The 14,123-nt window shown below is 42.9% G+C and overlaps 1 protein-coding gene across 1 annotated transcript in view; it reads right to left on the bottom strand.

Annotated features, from left to right (window-relative positions):
* LOC137376716 (follicle-stimulating hormone receptor-like) overlaps nucleotides 1-14,123 on the bottom strand; it is a 214,329-nt gene that overhangs the window by 41,111 nt on the left and 159,095 nt on the right. The gene's annotated exons all lie outside the window — the stretch shown is intronic.

Genomic DNA, 14,123 nt, shown 5'->3' with positions numbered 1-14,123 from the left:
TACGGCAGGATATTCTGCTGATGAATTAATTTCCCACCTGCTTGTGGAAGAATTATACCCAGCCACTGTTAATGGCTGGGCCTCATTTAAATCCAGCCAGCTGACATTCTGCCCAGAATATGTGGGAAGTGGTTGAAAACTGCACAGTCCAGAAGCTGCTGACCAACATCAGCTAGGTGGTGGGATTGGCCTTGGGGCTGTCTCATAGGACTCTTGCTTTTGGGAAGGGTGAGTCTGGACACGGGAGGCCTATGCTTTCCTTGTGGAGCCTAGAGCAGTATCATTACTCCTCCTGGCCAAAAAGTTTTAAAATTATCCTTTTGGCCCTCTTCTCACTATCTTTCCCTGGAGCGAAAGCTACAGTAGCTTTCCCACTCAGGCCACCATTTAAAATTGTAGTCGGGTCCCAATAACATCATAAAGACCTTGGGCTGAATTTTGTGCGGGAAGTGGGACCCCCGGCGCCAGGCCAAAAAGACGGGGAGAACCCCGCCATTGCATTTTTTCCAAACTCCGGAGCGATCCTCTGGTCTTTTGCGGGTCAAAGTTTAAGGAGGCGGGATCCCTGTCCCTTTAACGACTTAGGGCTGGATTCTGTAGTCCCACTGCCAGCAGTGGTAGCGGGCATGGAACATGGCGGCTGTCCCCCTCGGGACCTGCAACGCCGTGATTATGCGGCGGGCGGCCGCTTAACATATTGATGGTGGCCGCCCATCCCCTCCCCCCCCACCCCCATCACGTGGCAGCGGTGACGTTGGCGTCGCCATTCACGGAGTCACCTGATGCAGAAGCAGGTGCTGGTGCCATTTTTAAAAGGCTGCCAGCCCTGCAAACAGTTCAAAGTAATGCAGAGTTTAGTTATACATTGAATCATGGAGAGTTGACCCCTTCCCCCCCACCCCCCCACTTCCCCATACAAATCATGCAGAGTTGACCCCTTCCCTACCTTGGTGGTGCCAGCTTCTCCTGGATGGGAAAGTGAAGGTGCGTGAGTACCACACAATGTGCTCAAGATTGTGAACTGAATGTAAGATTATGGGGAACTAACTTTAAATGTATGTAGAGAGCTATTTTAAATATTTAAAGTAGGGCCCCGTCGCAGAGCGGCGAAGGTGCCGCCCCGGAGCCCTGCTGTCACCAGGAAGATCGGAGCCGGCAATCCCAGCTTTGGGCTCCATGGCAGCCACTACCACTCTGATTCTTAGGCCTCCCCCCACCACGGAATTCGACATTGGGCTGAGAACAAAATCCAGCCATATATAGGGACAGGGATCCCGCCTCCAAGAGCTGCCGGCCAGTCACAGGGCCGGCAGCTCAGCAGTATCGGCAGTGTCACCGAGAACGGTGGCCACTGCCGATGCTGCAGAGAACTCAGACCCAGGCGTCAGAGCTGAAACCCTGAAACCCTGAGGCGGGGTCACCAGGGCCAGTCTGAAAGGCCCTGGCGAGGGGGCCCAGGGGAAGGAGGGTCACTGGGAGGTACAGCTATTATTGTCCATGAAGGAGCGTCACCCCCGCCAACCCCCGCAAGCCTGCAGGGAGGGCGCCTCATTTTCCAAGGCATCCCCCCGTCGCTGGTAAGAGGCGGGAAGATGTCCTTATTTGGCCTCTGGGCATAAAGGTCATCGTCGGCCTATCGAATCCTGGATGAATTGGAACTGAGATTCCCAGCATCAGGTTCCGTGGAGGACAATTCTGCCCCGATTGTCCGGCTTCCCCCACCACGAAACCCACCGTCGGGATGTGAATAAAATCCGGCCTATTCTATGCATAAGTAAAGAAGGACCACTCGGTTTTGGGCCAGTGTTCTGCTGCCTGCAGAGTAGAGCAGTTTTAAATTCTGGATGATGAGTTCTTGGTCTAATGGGTAACTAATTTTAACAATTTTAACTGCCCATTTGTCCATTTTGCACAGTGCAAGTTGGGTTAAAATCATCCTCAAGATCATTCACTACAAGCTACAATGTGTTCTGAGCAGGAAGGTTCAAACTTGCATTTTAAATCATCTCTCATTAATAGCTCATCAGGGATTCTTCAGAAGCTTGGCTCTGTGTACCATCTTGTCTGAATGTTTGTTTGAATATACTAGCTTCTTTCCAAAGCATTACAGTTTGTGCAGCTGTGTCAAGAATCCTGCTGGGCTAAGTACCTTAGGATCTTAAATTAGATCCTTATTTGCAGAAGATACCAGTACTCCTAAACCTAAAAATGTAACTGAATAGGTGCACAGAGAGTTTGATTAGTCAGAGTATTGGGTTACTGTACTTTTCATGTATCCCTCAAGGCGGTCCAATCCTGAGAAACTCCACTCTGAATAAATTTCTGTAAGACTGGTGCATCGCAAGCTTGAATATTATAAAGTAGCACTATTTTATGAGTAATTAGCCTACATTTCCCTGTCTACCTCACCACTGGAATGGCTTGATGTTACTGTAGTTGTAAAGTAGATACAAACTCGTCACAGAAAGTTATGTCTTGTCTCTTCAAGTCTAAGTACCCTTTTAACACTGTGATAAGTGTAAATTACTGCCAATCAACCTCTTTGGCATTCAAAATTAACTATTACAAATGCAGATTCCTATTTCTTCAGGTTTTAATTGTTGGAGATTTAAATATTGTCAATTTTTTTTTAACTTTTCTTTCCTGGTTCTCTTTCTCACTTTTGATCTGATCTTTCTTTTCCTCCCTTTATTCTATTTCTGTATTTGATTTGACATTGAATTCACCCATTCTAATTTATACTTCCTCTCAATCCTTGAGCTGTTAATTTCACAATCCTTCAATCTGGTTGGTTAAGGCGATACACAGTATCACACAGGTCCCGGATGCCTGGGTTCTCTGACTGTGATGTCATCAGCTAGCACTTGCAGCAAATTACCGCATAAAATATTGTTGAAATTAACAGGGAAGGTCAAGTCTAACGAACGGCAGATGGGTACCCTGCTACAGCAAAATTTGGCCCAGTGTATTTTTCCAAAGCATTCCATAACAGCTGTGTCACCCAGTTTGTTACCTACAGTTGCACCAAGGAGGTGACTGTTGCTTTATTCAGAATAGGTGACACTTTCATAACATCTTCCATTGAGCAGCAGCAGCTTGAAAGGGCTACAAACTTTAACCATAATGCTGGCTTTCCCTGAGCACCAGATTGCAATTTTATTTGATTTGGGCCAGTTCGCATGTACAGAAAGAGGCTCTACTTTCAATATTTAGCTAATCTGTGAGTTGTGGGTTCAAGCCCCACTCCAGGACGCGAGGACAAAAATCTAGTGCAGTACTGAGGGAGGGCTGCTCTGTCAGAGGTGCCGTATCTCTGATGAAACTTTAAACCAAGATCCCTCTCCCCTGTTGTGTGGACGCAAAAGACCCAATGGCACTATTTTGAAGAGGAACAGAAGAGTTATCTCTGGTGTTCTGGCCAATATTTCTCCCTCATTCAACATCACAAAAACAGATTATCTGGTCATTATCATATTGCTGTTTGTGGGAGTTTTCTGTTTGCAAATTGACTGCCACATTTCCTATATTAGTACAGTGACTACACTTCGAAGTACGTTATTGGCTGTAAAGTGCTTTGGAAGTCCTGATGTTGTGAATGGTGCTACATAAGTGCAAGTCGTTCCTTTTTCCACCAGAACTGAATCTTGCAGATCAATGCCTGGTTTCCTGGCAGCTCTCATAATGTATTTATTTGGCGTTACTCATTTGTGCTAGGTTTTATTTGAAGTGGAAAGTAGAATGGAAGAATGGTACCTGGGAGACCAATGTTACCCTATTCAATTTTGGCTACTGACAGCATTGAGGCAAATATAGACTTATCCTGAGTGCCAATATAATCAACAAGATCATTATTAAGTACATAATTGGTATCTTGAAGAAGCACTTGAGATGTCTGGGCAGATTAGAGAATGCATTGCAGTGTAGCCCTGTCACAACCCCCACTCCTCATCCAACTCCAGGTCTCTAGGATCATTGTAATGTGCTGTATGTTCTATAACTTTGTACTGCAAAGAGGTGTACTGATGGAGGAAGAAAAGTTGAGTCCAAAAGAATGAAAATGCAGGAGCGAGGCAGTGAAGATAAGACAGTAGCTCCTGAAACATGAGTACAATCTGAAAGACTGTTGTGCCAGGTGTTAATCCAAGTTATTGATCACTGAAAGTCTGACCTGACACTTTAAGGAACCCTTCCATCAACATTTACCAAAATACTATCCCAAAACACATGTAGCAATTCTGTGCTTAACACTTCCTCCATTAGCACCAATGCCCATCAGTTACTATTCTGTGCAATCATAAATAAAACCTCAGCACAAAGTACAAATCAACTTCATTAAATTAATTGAATAAATTGAGTTGTGTGTGAATGATGTCAGTATTTTTTGCCACAAATCTTTCCATTTGGTGATGGGACTGTATGTGATGTCTAACACCTAATCTGCAACTTCTTTTCAGTGCTATTTCAGGTGTGTGTTTTGCTCCTACATGAAGTACACAGGTATTTAAGAGGATTTGTTGCTCACAGGTCACAAAACAGCAAAGGACATTAAACTACAGGCCTGGTGTGCCTCCGGCACAGAGAAACTTTGTTCAGCCAGTGCACTGATGGGACTTCATTTGTGTTTCATCCATTTTAGCATATGGGTGCTGTGAAGCCAGGTACTTCATCCAACTCACAGAGATAAAGACAGAGTGCAGTTTCTGGAGATGCAGATACAGCACCTTAAAACTGCACTGGCATTTCCTGCAGAGCACAAAAGGAAGGTTTAAACAGCAGCTTTTGAGAAAGTGTTGGAAAATGGGAATGAAGTTTGGAAGTTTTGGAGTTCCTGAAAAATGTCTCAAATGGCTGCTCCCATCCATAGAAATTCCAAGATCCACAAGTCACGACTAAAAAGCAGTGAGACAATTAGGCCACCTTTAAAAAGTTCCAGGGGCTACACTGGTGCCAAAGCCATCTACTCCAGTTTTTTTTATTGCTGCCCCTGATGCAAAGTGGCGCAGTGTTTGAGGCAGCCTGGAAACTTCACCACAATGCCTCTAATAAATATTTTAATGAGGTTTGTGCTGTAGGCCATTGCAACCCAGTGCAAAATCTGGTGCAGGTGCAGATCACAGGTATAAAATTCTAGAATAGTCCTAACTTTTCCAACCTCTCCTCATAACTGAAGTCCTTCATCTCTGGTTACATCTTGGTAAACCTCCTCTGTACCCTTTCTAATGCCTTTTCATTTTTCCTGAAGTGTAGTGCCCAGAATTTTCTGCAATGCACCAGCTGAGGCCTAACCAGTGATTTTGAAAGTTCTAGCATGATCGCTTTGCTTTTATATTCTATTCCAATAATTATATACCCAAATAACCATAGGTTTTTTTTAAACCAACTTATCAATTTGCCCTGCTACCTTTAAGGATCTGTGACTATGGGCAGCAGGGGTTGGATTTTGCCGAGATTGTTGGCACACCGACATTTGAACCATTTCCTTGATTGGACTTCGCTGGAGGTTGGGATGTGACGAGCGTCCGCATTTTGTGGGAGGTGACCAATGAGTGGGTTAGCTCCATGATATCCGAACAATTACAGACAGTGGGCATGATCAGGAGGCAGGAGATAGAAGTGGCCGGCCCCATTTGAAGGACGCTGCTCCTCACCGCTGCTCCAGTAGGTGCCTCCATATCCAGACACAGGCTCAGTCACTAGGACATCAGCTGCCAAATTTCCCTTGCACCTTGATGAATGAGCGTTCTGCAAGACCCGCCCTCTCAGTCAGCACTCCCTATCCTAGAACTCTGCTTACACCATGGCAGGTCAGTGGGTGTGCATGAGCTCCTGTGTGCTGATTCCCCCTTTTCTGCAGAGGATTTAATGTCTGTGTTTTAGTCAAGGGGTTCATGCTATGCAGCCGCCTCATCTGCTTGGACGAGGTGCTGACACAGCGTGGACCCCATGCGCCTCTGAGAAAATTGAAATGCTGTCTTCAACATGCTTTCAAGTGGGTGCTTAATTACTCTAATTGCCTGCCCGCCACTACCATCTGAGAAGCCGCCTCTGGAAAAACTGTGCAGAGGCGGCAACACATCAGGCAACCGGCATGCCGTACTACAGCGCAAATTTGCCAGCTCACCTACCTTCTAACCCGCCTTCATGGCAAAATCCAGCCCCAAGATTCTTGAAAATCATGGTATTTATATAGTTTTTCCTTATTAGTCCTCCCAAAGTGAATCACTTTACACTTCTCCATATTGAATTCTATCTGCCCTGCTTCTGTTTTGCCATCCTGTCTATGTCACCTTGAGGCCTATAATCATTCTGATCATGATATACTACTTTTCCAAGTTTTGTATCATCTGCAAACTTTAAAAAGCTGTTCCCTGCACCCAAGTCTGAGTCATTCATAAAAATTTAAAAGAGTAATAGACTCAAAACTGACCCTTGAAGAACACCACTGCAAACCACATGCAGCAGAACCTGGACAACATTTAGGCTTGGACTGGTAAGTGACAAATAACATTTGTGCCACACAAGTACCAAGCAATGATGATCTCCAACTATAGAGAATCTAACCATCTCCCCTTGACATACAAGGGCATCCCATTGCTGAATCCTCTACCATCAATATCCTGGGGGTTACTAGAAACTGAACTGGACCAACTATATAAATACTGTGGCTACAAGAGCAAGTCGGAGGCTAGGAATTCTGCAGCAAGTAACTCAGCTCCAGACTCCCCAAAGCCTGTCCACCATCTACAAGGCAAAAATAGTATAAAAAATGGGTGGTTGATGGTCGGCACAGACTCGGTGGGCCGAAGGGCCTGTTTCAGTGCTGTATCTCTAAACTAAAACTAAATCAGGATTTTGAGGGAATACTCTCCACTTGCCTGGATGCATGCAGCTCCAACAACACTCAAGAAGCTTGACATCATCCAGGACAAAGCAGCTCACTTAATCAACATCCCAGCCATCACCTTAAACATTCACTCCCTCCACCACCAGTGCACAGCGGCAGCAGTTTTTACCATCTACAAGATGCATGGCAGCAACTCGCCAAGCCCCCTTTGACAGCACCTCCCAAATGCATGACTTCTACCACCTAGAAGGACAAGGGCAGTGGACACATAGGGACACCACCACCTGCAAGCTCTACTCCAAGTCACACACCATTCTGACTAGGAACTATATCGCCGGTCCTTCACTGTCGCTGGGCCAAAAACCTGGAACTCCCTTCCGAACAGCACTGTGGGTGTACCTCTACCACATGGACTGCAGCGGTTTAAGAAGGCAGCTCACCACCACCTTCTCATGGACAATTAAGGATGAACAACAAATGCTGGTCTCGCCAGCGATGCTTACATCCCATGAAAGAATAAAACATTCCCTCAGTTTGGAAAAAATCCATCCACTGTTACTATTTGCTTCTTATCACTCAGCCAATGTTATGTTCAGATCACCATTTTCCCCTTAATTCCATGGGTTTCCATCTTCTTAATAAGCCTATGTGGCAAATTGTTGAATGCCTTCCAAAGGTCCATTTATAAAATATCTACTGCACTACCTTTGTCAACCTTCACTGTTACCTTACCGAAGAATTCAATCAAGTTAGTCAGACACCATTTACCTTTAACGAATCCATGCTGGCGCTCCTTGATTAACCCTTGACTTTCCACATGAAAGTTTATTTTGTCCCTGTTAATGTTTTCCAATAACTTCCCCACCACTAATGTTAGGCTGATTGGCCTGTAGTTTCCTGATTTATTCCAATTCCCTGTCTTGAAGAATGATATAACATTAGCAACCCTCCAGTCCTCTGGCACTACTGCTGTATTCAATGAGGATTGACCAATGTCTCTGCTGTTTCTATCTTTGCTTCTTTCAGCAACCTTGCATGCATTCCATCTGGACCAGGTGATTTAACAACTTTCAGCAATTCTATTTCTTTTAGTACTTCTTCTCTACTATTATTATCCTGTACATAACTTTCCTTTCTTCTTTTAGTGTAACCTTCACATCATCTGCTTCCTTTGTGAAGATGCAAAATACTCAATTAATACTTTTCTTGTGCTCTACTTCTACATGAAGCTATCCCTTTATAACAACACAACTTGTATTTATACTGCACCTTTAAGTTGATAAAATGTCCCAAAGTCACAGGAACACTATGAATCATATTTGATACTGAGCCACATAAAGTGATATTAGAGCAGATGGCCAAAATCTTGGTCTGAGAGACAGATTTAAAGGGGAATCTTAAAGGAGAAAAGAGAGGTAAGAGAGTTGGAAAAGGTTAGGGAGGGAATTTCTGAGCTCAGGGCTTAAAACATGGCCATCAATAGTGGAGCTATTAAAATTGTGATGCTCAAGAGGCCATAATTAGATGAGCACAGATATCTTGGAGGGTGGTGAGACTGAAGGAGGTTACAGAGATAGGGAGGGGTGAGGCCATGGAGAGGTCTGAAAACAAAGCTGAGAATTATAATATCAAAACATTGCCTAACTCGAAAGCAATGCAAGTCAATGAACACAGGGGTGATGGTTGAACAGGATTTGGTGCGAGTAAGGACATGGGCAGCAGTATTTTGGATGACCTCAAGTTTACAGAAGGTAGAATGTGAGAGGCCAGCCAGAAGTTCATTGAAATAGCCAAGCCTAAATGTAACAAAGACATAGATGAGGGTTTCAGCAGCAGATGAGCTGAGACAGAGGCGAATTTGAGTGATGTTATGGAGGTGGAAATAGGTGATCTTAGTGATGGCATAGATACGTGGTTGGAATCTCATCTCGGTCAAATATGATAGTCCTAGTCCATGATACCATTGCAACAGGCCTGAACAACCAGCTAATTACATATACAGCAAAATGCACGTAGCCACCAAGGTCATTACTGAAAATTGTACAGACATCTTGAAGCAGTGCGTCAGTGCTTCCCAACCCCTGAAATCACTGAACTCTCAGCTGCTAATCAAATATAGACTGGGAGGTTGCTGTGAATAACCCCAAACTGGCAGATGTACACCAGCTGTGTGAGTGCAAAGCTCGCAATATACCAGCCGCACTTCCTTAGCATGGGATCAAAAAACATGCCCTCATATAAGATGTTAACAAACTATGCAACTCTTCTTTGTAACTTGCATTATACTGACTGTAATAGAGTATTTATACATGTGTGGTAGAGAATATGGCAATAACCTATAAGAAATGTGGAAGAATTTCTAAGGTGGGCGATGCTTTTAAAAGGGAAGGTGGGCATAGATCAGAGCTGAAAACTTCAAACAGGTTTTGTTTGGCTGAATTGGGTAGAAACCAATCATGTTCAGCCCTTGAGCTTTTAGGCCTTGGATGTTTTGCTGTTGCTGATTAGGTTATGTAAAATATGTCGCATAACATTGTCTCAACAAATCTATCAAGCTGATTAGTAACTATAATGCTTCAGTGGCAGATGGTAACTCATTCTCATTAACATGCAAATTTTATGGGTAACAACTGCAATAATAAAATATGAATGTAATGTACAACTTAATCAGCTGAATCTATTATGATGCTATTGATGAAAAATATAAGCTGAATCATTAAGACTAAATGTTGTAATATTTTTTGCAATATACCTAGTAATGACTGCAATAAAGGTATAATTAATGACTTCATCCATCAAATATCAATAGTATTAATAAATCTTTTAGAAACCTATTTACCCACTTTGGGTCTTCAAAGATAAGTGACTTTTTAAAGGTTACTGCCAATTCATTAACATATTTAGATCCTATTATGATTTATATTCCCTGCAGAGCTGATAAAGTTTATAAAATGGCACAATTTGGACAGTTCAATGAAGCACATTATAATTCACTTTTTAAAATTTAAACGGTGTTCTTCAGAAACAATAATCTCTACAGTGCAATAAATTATCTCTGTTACACTGTGATTTAATTTGATTTTTCCATTAACATGCCTTCTTTAGGGATCCTGGAATAACAAGGAATGACCAAACCTTTTACCTTACTGGGTGACTTTGCTCTGTACCCTGGAGCCCTGCCAGCTGCATATGTCATGCTTTGGGCATGGAGTGGTTCTCTGTGCAACATAACTGCACAAGCTCTCAGAGCATCCACTCATGCATTTTAAGGTTTGTGACTAGAAGATGTGAAAGGTTTGCTTGAGGCCTTGTGTTGTTGTACCTGACAGGGAATGTTTGGCTTGGGAGGGGGGGAGGGGGGGGAAACACTGGGTGGTGGGGGAAAGGAGATTTATGCTTCTATTATGCAAGGAGGAGGTAGAAAGTGGGACCCTTTTAGTCCTGGGTTCTGGACGTTCCCTCTCCCACCTCTTGTTGCTAATATTGCTAATTCAGAACGACTGAATATCTTTATGCAGCCAAACAAATCCCATGCTGTAATATCTTTGTTTTGCTCCTGAATAAAGTGTCATTGGGGTGATTTTCCCTGCCCTATCGCAGGGGACTTGGCACTGCAGCGACAAACATACTGTGCACTGACCCCACTTGAATTTGCTAACTCAGCTATTTTAAATGGTTAGCATGCAGTCCTGGCAAACATTGGACAGGGAACTAGCAGCACGCCAATGGGATGGGGTGGTGCTATTCAGGCTGCTGAGGAAATTTAAATGGATGCAGTCACTTGGATCCAGAGGGATTCTTCCAGCTTTTACAAATCCTGAATGCGTTTTGTTGATTATTTGTAAGCCTTTTGAAAGGTTGTACTAGGAGTGGGGCATAAAAGTAGCCAAAACAAGAGAAGGCAATGTTGAAGCAATTTGCAGAGCAATACATCTCCCCAACCATGTTTGATGATTGGAAAAGTTAACATGCTCAAGCATGGAAGGTGGGGGATGTTGAGAGGAAGATTTACCCTGTGTGCCACTCAGGGCACACTCCCTACAAGATGGCAGTGCATCATACTTGATAAGAGGTGGTGGCGATACTCAATACTGTACATCAATTACAGAATCCAGGGACAGATGTGGGAGAAAATGGAGTACAAAAATAAACCTGAAGATAAGACCACCCAACAGAGCCACATGTCAGGTAGCCAACCAAGATTACATGCCTGTAAGCCTGCTCCACATTTACTATTCAACCATGCAAAGCCTCATAAAAGAAAGGGAAAACGAACTTGCATTTATTAAGCACCTTCCACATATCTCCATAGCTAATGAAGTACTTTCGAAATGTAGTCACAATTGCAATCTGAAATATGACACCTCTGGCAGTGCTGCACTCACTCAGCACTGAATTGGACTGTCAGCCTGTGGTGAAGCTTCTGGGATAGATTGTTCTTTGCATCTTTCATATATATCCATACTTCAGTAGGACACATATTCAAACTGAACTTTACAGTTGCCGCACTCAAACCTTCCAAAGGTTTCACACGTCAAACCAACAAAAAAAAGCAGAAAAAAAACATTTTACCACCTCACTCATGAAATACTGATTTGAGTCACTTGACTAAAACAAGTCCCTTAAAATTGTCAAAAAATCAATAAAAATGTAATTATGGAAAAATGACTGATGAAAACACTGCACTATAAAGATTATGGAAGCATTTCAAAAGCCTTTGTCACATTAAGAGTTCCTTTGATCTAATTTCAAATGGATGCACAAGAAAATGAGAAACTCAGTACAAACCATGCAGTGTCAGCTTGGAACAGTGGTAGCTCTCTTGCCTCTTCTGCACTGTAATGTATTTGTATATTATGCTAATGAAGTAATGACATGATGACACAAATAAACTCTTCCTTGAACGGGCCATACTTGGCGCCCATTTTCTCTGTTAGTGCCACCCGAATATATTACAGAAATTGGAGATGAGAATCGGATAAAAGTTCATCAATATAGGCAGCAAACAGGAGCAGGGACTGCAGTAAACAAGATCAGCCTGCTCAGATGGCAGAGATTTTGGCTGGATTGTGCAAAGCCTGAGCCTTAAACTGTCTCCTCAGTTGAATAGGATGCCACAGGATCATAATATGCATCGGATTCAAGGTACTCATTTGGGTAACAGAATATTTTAAACCACCGACTAGACTGGTTTTAGGTATCACTGTTACAGACAGTCATAGTGAAGTGTTTACTGGGTTACTGTGAATTTGGAAACGGGACAATATGGCTACCCCACAGGACACATGGATGTCTAGGAACAAATGAGAGGGCTCAAGAACCAGTCAGTTGGTATATTGAAAGAATAGACATGTTTTTCAGAGTTAATAAGATTTCTGAACTTGGGAGGTTAAAGTGAAGAGGTCAAGACTCAGAATAATGCAATTCCTGATTGCAAGAAAGCAATTTTGCGAAGGGAAATTGGCCCGGAAGTGTATGGCATGCTAAGAAACCTTTTTGCTCCCAGCAAGGCAAAGGATGTGCCATTCAAAACAATCATCACCAAGTTGGAGAAACATTTCAACCCTAAGCCACTAGAGATAGCGGAAAGCTGCAGATTAGGAACCGGAAATCAGAAAAGTAGTGAAACAGTTGATTAGTACGTTGTGGCGCTGAAGAATTTATCACTAGTTGGCAAATTTGGCACATTCTTAGTGCATTACGAGGTAGATTTGTGTGTGAAGTGGTAGAGGAAAGCATCCACTCAAAATTACTAAACACACAAAATCTTACATTTGAGCGAGCTTATAGGATTGCTCTTACTATGGAGATGGCATCAAAGAATGCTCAGGAATTTTGTCCTATGCCAATGACTAGCACAGCTTCTGTCCACTGTCAGAAGGCTTCCACCAAGCCTAAAGTAGAGAGACCTAGTCAAAAGAATGCTGGTGATAATGGCTTTAATGTCTTGTTATTGCTGTAAGGGCAACCACACAGCACAGGCATGTCAGTACAGAAATGCCAAATGCTTTATTTGCCAAAAGAAAGGCTATATTGCAATTGCTTGTGAAGCAAAGGCCAAAGTAGGAAAGGGAACTCATTCCAGTGGTAATGAAAACAGTGATGTCACAAGGGTAGAGTTCACAATCTTGAAGTGACTCCAGAGTGCCTAAGCGAAGAGGAGCTAGAGTTGTACAGAATTTATGACACTAGCAATCACTCAGATGACAGAGACTTTTTTACAAAGATGTTGGTAAATTAACAGTACATCAACATGTGCATCGATACGGCTGCAGATTGTTCCATGAGTAAATGTACATATGAGAGAAAATTCAGCAACTACCTCTAAATGAGAGCACAGTTCAGTTGAAAACTTACTCTGGTGATGTGTTAGAAATGTGTGGATAAATGGAGTGCAATTTTCAGCATAAGGGCAAGTCCATCAAGTTACCCATTGTTGTAGCGAGATATGTCAACAAACCAAGGTTAATGGACAAAGACTGGCTTTGCAAACTGAAGTCAGACTGGAAGCATGTTTTCCAAGTTAAGACAACCAAGAAGCTTGATCAGCTCTTGAATAGTTACAGAAACATTTTCGAGGACAGCCAAGAAGGTATAATCAGTGCGAAAGTGCACATCTGAATCAGGGCTGATGCAAAACCAGTATACTGCAAGTCTAGTTCCTTATGCTTTCAAAATCCAGGGTGAAGAGGAGCTAAAGAAGCTAGAGAGAAATGGTGTGCTACTGAAAACTGATCACAGCGACTGGGCAACACCAATTGTATTAGTCTCCAAGTTAGACAAAACCGTAAGAATATGAGTGGACTAAAAAGTCACAATCAACTAGGCAGTGGATGATGAGTAGTATCCATTACCGACCTCTCAAGATTTGTATGCAGAGTTAGCAGGATCCAAGCTATTCACAAAGTTGGATCTGTTCCATGCTTATGTGCAGCTTAATGTGAATTGAGAGAGTCAGCAGTATCTCACTATAAACACACACATAGGACTATATTCCTATATGAAGCTGCCCTATGATGGGAAGTCTTCTCCAAAAATCTTCCATGCTGCAATGGATAAGGTATGTAAGGAGTGCCACATTACTTGTGCAATTGGAATGATGTGTTGATCAGGACTGCAACAGGGGAAGAAAATCTTCAAGAGTTAAAAGGCTCAATGATCAAAATGTGAAGCTGAAAAAGAGCAAGTGTGCCTTTGTGCAATCTGAGGGAGTTTATCTTGGCCTAAAAATCAATGAAAAAGGACTACAGCCAGTTAAAGAGAAGACAAAGGCTATAGT

The sequence above is a fragment of the Heterodontus francisci genome, chromosome 13 (assembly GCF_036365525.1).
Source record: "Heterodontus francisci isolate sHetFra1 chromosome 13, sHetFra1.hap1, whole genome shotgun sequence".
NCBI classification, from domain to species: domain Eukaryota; kingdom Metazoa; phylum Chordata; class Chondrichthyes; order Heterodontiformes; family Heterodontidae; genus Heterodontus; species Heterodontus francisci.
Note: the sequence above shows the minus strand (reverse complement) of the source record. Positions and strands in the feature narration are given on the sequence as shown.